The sequence below is a fragment of the Rhagoletis zephyria genome, unplaced genomic scaffold (assembly GCF_001687245.7).
Source record: "Rhagoletis zephyria isolate East Lansing unplaced genomic scaffold, Rhagoletis_zephyria_1.1 Rzeph_scaffold_05456, whole genome shotgun sequence".
Lineage (NCBI taxonomy): Eukaryota > Metazoa > Arthropoda > Insecta > Diptera > Tephritidae > Rhagoletis > Rhagoletis zephyria.
The window spans coordinates 8,307-18,301 of record NW_016162539.1 but is presented as its reverse complement, the minus strand read 5'-3'; the positions used below and the strand labels follow the sequence as shown (position 1 = coordinate 18,301).

The window sequence follows — 9,995 nt, the reverse complement described above, 5'->3', positions numbered from 1 at the left end:
ATCTTCAGTAGTTACTAAAATATCGCAGTTTTCGTATTTCTGGAAATTACCGTTATATGGGAAGTGGGCGTGGTTACAGTCCGATTTCGCCCATTTTCAATACCAACCTACCTTGGATTAACGGAAACCTACGTACCAAATTTCGTTGAGATATCTCAATTTTTGCTCGAGTTATCGTGTACACGGGTGGACGGACAGACGGACGGACAGACAGACATGGCTTAATCGATTTCTCTATTCATTCTGAGCATTTATGTATACATTTGTCTATATCTATCTCGATCCGTTTTGGCTGTTAACAAAATTAATATACCCTTGTGCACAAGTGCGCTTGGGTATAAAAATACCTATTAGCGGAAGGTGGACCAGGGAAAAAAATCTCATTTATGGCCAGATTTGTTTGAAATTTGGTACGTAAGTAGCTTTTTGCCTAGATTAACATATCGGATCCTTTTTTCAGGTAAGCGGACCAGGGAACTATCTATTCAAAACTAATGGTATTTATGGTCCGATTTTCTTAAAATTTGGTACGTAAGTAGTTTTTTGCCTAGACTAGCATATATGATTCTTTTTTCCGGTATTCAAAAAAATCTTCGTTATGGTCCGATTTACTTAAAATTTCGAACGAAGGTAGCTTTTTGCCTGGATTAACATATAGGATACTTTAGCCTTTTTCCGGTAAGTGGAGCAGGACCGATCTAATCGAAAAATCGCATTTATGGTCCGATTTGCTTGAAATTTGGTACGTGGGTAACATATAGGATCCTTTTCTCCGGTCAGTGGACCAAGGACTGATAGATGGACCAGGGTCCGATAGATATACATAAAATATAATTGAATGATTGTGTTACAGTTCGAAAGGTGCTTTTAGGTGCCGCAAAGCATGCGGATATTGGCTACTCATGTATACTTATTATCTTTACTAATTAAATAATGAGAAAGATGATGAGAAAAGAAGGAACTTTTTTTTATGCAAATAATCGAGCCCGTTTGTCTACCGTATAAGTCTATGGAAGAGCTCAAACGGGAAGAAATAAATAAAATATTTATGGAGTACCGCATTAATAATTAAGTACTATTTAGGTATATTAAGAAAACTATATTTGTGATTGTGATAATAAATAAATTTAATTGTACCTTTGTTTTTTTTACATATATATACATGAACTGAAATAAAATTAGGGTTTTTTACAAATGTACTTATAAAAATTAAATGTATTTAAAGGAATTTAATATGAAAAAGAAAATAAAGTGAATTGTCTACAAAGTTCTTAGTATATTCTGCTTTATTCGAGAGGCTTCACCAGAATAACTTCCTGATTCATTTTGCTTGGGGGTTTCTAACTCTGCTGCACCCTCTGGTTATGTATACAAATATTATGCAATGCACAACAAACATTAATAATCTGAGCAGCTTTATGAGGAAAATAATGAAGTTGTCGAGCGCCAAGTATGCAACGAAATCTATTTTTAAGTAAGCCGATGGTCCTTTCTATAATATTTCTTGCTTTTCCATGTGCCTTGTTGAAAACGCATTCAGCACTACCTTGCTCAGGTGAAGCAAATGGTGTCATTAGCCACGGTTGCAAAGGGTAACCTGTATCACCTATTAATATATCTAAAATGTCTGTGCTGTTTATTTTTTAGTCTTTTATTTTTACCTAGAATCCAATTATTTCGCTGTCCCTCTCTGTAGTTAGTTTCAAAATACTCCTTGGCATCGCTGATGTTCCATATATGTGAGTCATGATTACTTCCAGGATACCTCGCGTCAACACATCTGATACGCATTTTACTATCGCATATATAGGAATAAAAATATTTTAATAATAACACAACTTTAGTTTGAATGTGTAATTGACCAGCATGGCATTAATGCTATAATAACCTTTACGGTTAAAATATAAAAACTTTTCTACGGCAGGGTGAATTATTTTCACATGCGTTCCATCGATGCACGTAATAACGTCTGGAAATAGTGTTCTTGTAAAAAAGTCAGTCTTTGCTTCTGTTTTTTCCTCGTTCGTCATTTGCAATGTAATCCATTGTGAGCATAACTTGTCTTCCATGATAGCCAAATATCTATTCATCTTTTTGGACACTGTTGGTTGCGCCATTCCAACTTTTTGGTCTTTCCCGACACCATGTTGATAGCCACCCTCTGCTATAAATCGCAGAGTACTCACTACGTGGCCTAATGCTGTCACTCCTAATTTTTGGCTTGGACCAAGTTCACCCTCCACCACATCCAGTACATATGTAAATGCACATTTGTTTAATCGGAAGTTCTTTATAAAACTAAAAGAAAAAATTTAAGTTCGGTAGTCTTGTGATTTTTATAACTACTTACGCCTGATCGTCCAAATTAAAGGGATTACAAGCATCCTTAACACTTTGCGCTCTCATCGTAAACACCTGTTTTGTGTAACTTCCTCTTCAACCGATACAACTGCTGCTGCAATGGCATTCATTTAATTTAGTTTTATTTAAAAAACCTTTTAGGATTATGCTGAATGTCAAAAGTTTACGATGTAAACAAAAAACATCAGAATTTCATTGAAAGAGTTGGTAGCAACTATAAAATGAGAAAATAATGAGCTACTTACCACAACAGACATCGCAGAGATCATCCGCTGGTTTCATAACTGTAACATGGGGTATGTATTTGGACCATATCCGTCGAAAACTGCAATTACTCATCTTCAATTCGTCATCAAATGTATTTTCGATAAATTGAGGACTTCGTCTCGCTGGATGGCAGTTTCATTATCCGAAAATCCTTAAATTTTGGGAGTCGTCCGGGCAGTGGAAGAGCCATTAAATCGGCTATAGACTCGATGAATTTAACAGCTTTTTCGATGTCAGCCGGTTTNCTTTTTCAAACTTAGCTTAAGTAGTTGGCAGCACTAACTACGAAAACGTCGGAATTGGGAATAGCATTTTTTTCGTATTCGGGACGGGAGTTCCGTTCACGACGGGAGTTCATTCGTAATGCAGAATAGGGCTGATGGTCCGATTTGCTTGAAATTATAGATATAAATACATAGAATAGAATTGAATGAATTTTTTACAGTTGGAAAGGTATTTTAAGGCGCCGCAAAGCAATGGGGTATTGGCTATTTACGTATACTTATTATCCATACCAATCATATAATATATACATATATGTATTATTATATCCTTTTATAAGAGGTGATCTCGCAAACGGCTGTACCATTTTTTTTTTTTAATTTTGGACTCCTTCTGGTTATAGGCTGATAATAATTTCGTTATAACAAGAGAGCGTGGCATCTCCCATACAAATCGAATTTTTCATACCACATATCTCTGGAAGTATTTGTGGTAGAGTTCTGGAACTTGGTATGGTATCAATCCAACACTCATGGAGAAAAGTGGGGGATATTGGAAAAGGGGGCGTGGCGCCTTCCAAAAATACTGAAACTTTAAGCTATTTGTAAATACATATGTAATTCTTCGGTACGTGTGTTTGTGAGTGAGCTCCTCTAAAACGAACGAAATTATTTTAATTCAAGTTTTTGCGTGTTTTACTGGTTTCCTGTATAGTTTAGGTTCACAACTTAAAACACCAGGTGGCGCTAGAGTCGAGTTATTACTAAAACTTTTATTTACGATCTGATCTGGCTAATATTCAAAACATGTGCTGGTAACGTGAAGGGAAATATTGCAGCGAAAATAACTCCTCTGGAGTCGAATTATTACTAAAAATCTTATATTTGATCCGATTTGCCTCATACGCGAGATAAATATTGGTAACGGTAGGGGCAATACTATTGCAAAAATGATACGCAAGGTGGCGCTGGAGTCGAGTTATTGCTAAAAATCGTCAAGTTAAGTCACCAGGCATCAAAGTCAAATTACCACCGTTAAATCTACCACCAGAACTATTGCGGTCATTGATTTACGGCGACTAAACAAAATAAAGACAATTCTTCATGAATGCCTACAAATAAAATTGTAAGACATTTATGGTATTTCGTCTGAAATAAGTCTATGGATATTGGACTTCTGTGAACCAATGGTACTCCCCCATTTTGAAATTGCCACCAACTATACTATCATTGTTGCCGCAAAAACTTCTTCACGGACATTACGATTTCGTTAGGTTATTTAAGATGGCAATGGAGGATATGCTTTCTGACGACCACAAAACCAAACTTCGACGTTCATTGTGGTTAAAACGTTGGACCAAATGTTTCAATAAAAAATAAATTTTGGGCGGGGGTCTGCTAGTATGTATATAATTCTTCGGTACGTGTGTTTGTGAGTGAACTTCTCCTAAACGACCGAAATGATTTTGATGAAATTTTTTTTTATCTATTTGAGTTTGTCCCTATATAATTTAGGTTTACAACTTAAAACGTCAGGTGGCGCCGGAGTCGAGTTATTATCAAAAATGGTATTTATTATCCGATTTGGCTCATATTCGAGATATATGATAATTGGTAACGGTAGGGGCAATACTATTGCAAAAAAAAGCTGCAAGGTGACGCTGGAGTCGAGTTATCGGTAAAAATCGTCAAGTGAAGTTATTCGAAGACTCCAGGGATCAAAGTCAAATTACCACCGTTAAATCAACTACCAGAAACATTGCGGTCCTTGCTTTACGGCGCCTAAACAGAATAAACACAATTATTGATAAATGCCTACAAATAAAATTTTAAGATATTTAAGGTATTTCGCCTGAAATAAGTCTATGTATATTGGCATGGGCGTAGCCAGGTAGGGGCAGGGGGGTGCTCGAGCCCCCCCTAACTTTCAAATTTTCTTTATATATATATAAAATAGTACCCTAAAATGCCAGCTTAATAGGGTCGAGTCCCTCCCTAAATTTCATTCTGGCAACGCCGATGTATATTGGATCTCTGTGGACCAATGATACTCCTCCATTTTAAAATTGCCACCAACTGTACTATACAGATTCAAAGACGATTCACCATAGAACCGAATCATTGTTGCCGCAGTATTTTCTTCACGGATATAACGCTTTCATTAGGTTATTTATGACGGCAATGGAGGATATGCCTTCTAACGACCACAAAACCAAACGTGAACGTTAATTTTTTTGGGGAAACGTTGGACCGAATGTTTGAAAAAAAATAGGGCTATTCTCCAAATCTTGCAAAGCCGTTGCTCGTAGCACAGATTGCATAACTTGCAAACACACAACAAAATATATGGGAAACACCATTTCCTATCGCTGCAAAATATACAACATCGAAACCCATGTGTATATTTTGAAAAAAGCATAGCAAAATAAATGCGACCCTGTCAAATTCCGATGAATTTTATTGAATTTTCAGGTTTATTCAATGAATTTCTCCCTACTTGACCTTCAAATGACCACGAACCTGACGTGATGGAGGCTAATGGACCTCGGATTCGCATTCAGCATGTCGAATAACATAGGCATATATAGGTTTGGTTTAATACACTTTTTTTTTAAACCTGTGTAACTAACAACACTCAACAAAAACACGTCAGCCCTTTTTTAAACAAATTATACTCTATCATATCGCAACTGGTACGTACCGACTCGGCGATATGCCAATAAAACGATTTCTCTTTTTGTTGTATTAATTTCTTGCGCATATCAAACATTATCTGAAACATGTCAACTATAATTAAATTACATATTTTCTCCTTACCTTTTACAGTAGGTACAGTTCAAGAAAGTTCTAACGTTATATAAAAACCTTAATCCTAAAGTATTTTGTTTGTGTAAAATAATATTACACTGACAAAAAATACACGGGGAAAATTTATCGAACACCGAGTTGCCGAGTACCAAGCTCGGTGGTAAGACCACTATTAAAAATTTTTATGCTCAGAATTTAAAATTCAGTACAAATCAGTACAAATTTAAAAAAATCAGGACGTTAGCGTACTGATTAAAGAAATGAATAAAATCAGTACGAGAGTTGAAAAATCAGAACTGTACTGATAAAATCAGTACGTCTTGCAACCGTATCTACAACTCGTAATTGACGAAATAGTAAAAATCGCAAATCGCTTTTAACAATTACTTTTGCTTTTCGGATTGCAAAAGAGCTTTATGAATAAAATCAGTACGAGAGTTGAAAAATCAGAACTGTACTGATAAAATCAGTACGTCTTGCAACCGTATCTACACCTCGTAATTGACGATATAATAAAAATCGCAAATCGCTTTTACAATTACTTTTGCTTTTCGGATTGCAAAAGAGCTCGTAATCTCAGTGCCCTGTCTCCACAGGAAAACACTGATGTCGTGATGACCATGTCACAAAATATATTTCCAATGGAGACCGCCTATTTCTCATGGGCTTCAATATATGCTAGCGCTTATTGCTTTATTGCTTGACATATATTGCAGGCAATTCAATAGTTTGACAGCCATATTTTCATTTGAAAAAAAGCGTGCTGGTGGTAAAATCGATGAAATTTTTATATTAAATCAAATTAAAAATCTGTTCTCTATTGGATTATATATGATTACGTGTTAGGAAATTATTGAGCAAGTTTTTTAAAGATTTAAATGTTTTTAAACACCGAAATTGAGAGAATGTTGTCTGGTGGCGTCAAGTGGCAAATGCTTATTTCAAGACATCAAAGCGCCCACACACAAAAACTTGCAATCATATTTCTCGTCAAAATGGCAGTTGGTAGGCCATCAGTGTTTGCCTGTGGAGTTCTGCGGTTATAATTCGTACTGAATTAAATGAAAAGCAAAGCGCGACCGACATGTTGGCAATTTTTACAAGCTTTTTTTTACAGCTACATTTGCTTTTCCTTTATCTGCGTATTTACTCAAATTCAGTGTTATAAAAGCTCTGCAAAATACGAAAAAAAGTTGTTGTACAATATAAAATTCCTCCATCTACCCTCACTTAAATTTTGAAAAAGAGTAAAAGCTATTTGGAAATTCCATAAAAAAAAAATTGGGCCGTATGCATAAAATCTAAGCAAATGCTTTTTCTTAAAATTTTAGACCTTTCACAATATTTTTTCAATTAAATTTAAGTTAAAGATATGAAATTTTATGAAAAAGCAATTGCTTAGTTTTTATGCATACGGCATATTGTATCAACAACTCGTATTTTTGAGTTAGCTGTCTATAGCTCGCAATTCCTCTAACTCGAAAATCGCCTTTAACTCGTAATTTTATGGTGGTCTCTACCATTATGAGTTATGGCGATTTCACTGTATGTGCGAGCAGCGACCCCTTAATTGTGTTGCATTTAAAAGTAGAAGGATAAAAAATCTGGACATGATGAACCAGACAGGCGAGAAAAGTGAGAAAGGGAGATAATCAAATGCATTTGTTTGTGTAAAAGTTTATGTGAATATTTTATTCCAGTTAGTGTATGTTCTCTTTAAGGACAGTATGTAATAGTTACAACTATATACATACATTTGTATATATGTATGCAATAGTACAACGTACATAAGTACATATGTATGTATGGAAATGCCTTAAAAAGAACATAGCGAAATTTGCCGCAGATATAAATATGGGTTAGCTCAATTGCTCATTCATTCAGTGTTTTGTGTTGAGTCTGAGGAGTTCGATGGAGTACATTTAAATTCGAGTTTCAATTCTTCCATCGAAATTCAACAAAAGCTAAAGGATCCAGACTGCAGCTTACAAATGCTTATTCTGCGAGTTTTGAATTTAAGGTATGTACATATGTACATACATATATAATTAAGTTACGATACATCAAATTTAGAATGAAATAAGAAAAACTGTACAAAAGTTTACGTTTTGGTTTACTTAAATTTTTGCATATTCCTTAATTAAATTTTAATCAATACTCATGTGCGTATTATCTACTCGTTTCCAGGCATACATGACTGCTTGGACATGGAACCGGAGGTAAACTTCCACCTCATTCATTCTTCATATATTTGAACCAATATATTTGGTATCAGTTGGATTCATTAAGCTCTTTTGTTACTCATCATCGAACATTGAATCGTCAAAAAAAAAAAAAAAAACGTTGGAAGACCTCAAACGCAGTCTCGGCCATTACACAAAATTTTGATTTTTCATTCGAATTAAAAATACAATAGACAACATTAGGTTATTGTGTTTTGATTTAATAGTGGGTTTTTTTACTATACATTTTCGATATGCCATAATTAATTAAAAGCACTAGTTTTTAAAATTCAAATATTAAACAAAATGTCTGTCGAACAGTGCATTATTAATGCCGACTTTAAATATAGACCTTCAAACTACTAAATATTTCGGTTCATTCTAACACAATGTTATATCCAAATCAAATTCATTCGAAATTGCAAATCATATTCATCAATGATACTTTTGACACCCGAGGTGATATTGTCATTAACAATATTCGGTACAACAATACATTTGCGTTACCTCTTTCTCAAATGCTCTGTAGAACTGGTAATTGGAAGGCATTAAAGTGTGCACAATGCTGGTATTTACTTACAAGAGTCGTTGCGGACAGCAGCGTAGCCAGCGATGAGCATTGGGGGGAAATAAAAAACAGGCAAATCTAATACAAACTTAATAAAGGTAACATTAACATTGTGTCAACGGTCAAAAACTGAGCTCTTATAGCGCAAAATTTATCTACCATTCATTAAATATTAGGGCATACTTATTGAAATTTGAACTGAACTCAAAGCTGAGAAATTGGTAACACTGTAAGGACTGGATCCATATTCTTAACCTTTGCATGAAATATGTAAGCTATATTTGGAAAATAATTGTTAATGTTTCCATATGCTTGTGGTTGGAAATTGAGATTGTTTTAACATTTATTTGGCTCGAATGTGCAAAAAATATTTCTTAACCTCGGAATGAAACGAATGAATCGTCTTAGGATTCCCCTGACTTGAGTAATTATTTTAAGCATTTTTATAAAAAAACAGTACAAGGTTTTTAAAATATCAAAAAGAAACTGAAAGAACCATCCCAAAAAAGTATTTTTTCAATTATGTATTTGACATAAAAAACAAACGGGTTATCCTAAATTTCTCTACGTAATGCGATTTGAACATTACGACCAAAAACCACTTCTGGCCACTCTCAGGTAAATTGCAATCAAAAGGTTTTCCCACTTACGTGGAATTCTGCGCACGGAACCATCCCATGCACGTAATGCCTTAGTATCTGTAAAAAATGCTTGCTGAATTTTGTAAAGGCTGGGCGCAGTAGGAACTGTATTAACTTAAAAAATATACAAAATCTTAGATGGTTAGGTGGGCGTGTCCAACAGCATATTAGTACATATGTATAGCATTGTCCCATTAAGTTTAACTTTTGGCAAATAAATTTAAACTATGGGCAAATGAATTTAATCTTTAGGCAAATAAAACTTAACAGTGTTTGAAAGGCTGAGAAAGACACTAAAAAAATGCAGTTGCTGTGCTGGGAAAGCAATTTTTTGAAAACTTTTGACACTGCTTTACTGCGGAAATATCAACAGCTAACTGGCGGCATAGCGGAAAAGTATTTTTAATTGGTTTTATTTATATATTTGCCCTGTTAAGTGTATACAAATGGATGGAATAGAACCCGCTCCCCCTTCGCTGCGCACCTGGTTGGGGACAATAACGAAGTGGCATTGCTGCCTTTCATTTAAGTTTTTGTATATCAAAACCGAAACTATTGTATCGTTTGCTCAATTGGCTAAATACATTCGTAAACATAATCGTTCATTGATACTTTCAGTTAAATTATTCACAATAAAAAGAAAATTAAATATTTTTAATGACCATCATCCATATAGACATATATACATATTCATGTGTGTATGTATGTATATTAGGGTGCTCATCGAAATTTGTTTTTTTTCAGGACCCTACCCATTAATTTTCTTCCTTTCTATGAGAAACATTATTGCATATTTTTATAGATTTTTTAAAAATCATTTAGAGGTTGCGACTTGACATTTTATGTTAGAAAATACGGTTTGGTAGATTTTTATGTTTTTGAATGACTATTTTTTTCGATTTTAAAT

At 34.5% G+C, this 9,995-nt stretch overlaps 1 long non-coding RNA gene across 1 annotated transcript; it reads left to right on the top strand.

The window, feature by feature from the left end:
• Positions 1-7,535: 7,535 nt before the first annotated feature.
• Positions 7,536-8,082, top strand: LOC108372119 (uncharacterized). The gene is made up of 2 exons (XR_001848813.1): positions 7,536-7,677; positions 7,845-8,082. It is a non-coding gene; the product is annotated as an uncharacterized LOC108372119 (long non-coding RNA).
• Positions 8,083-9,995: the final 1,913 nt, after the last annotated feature.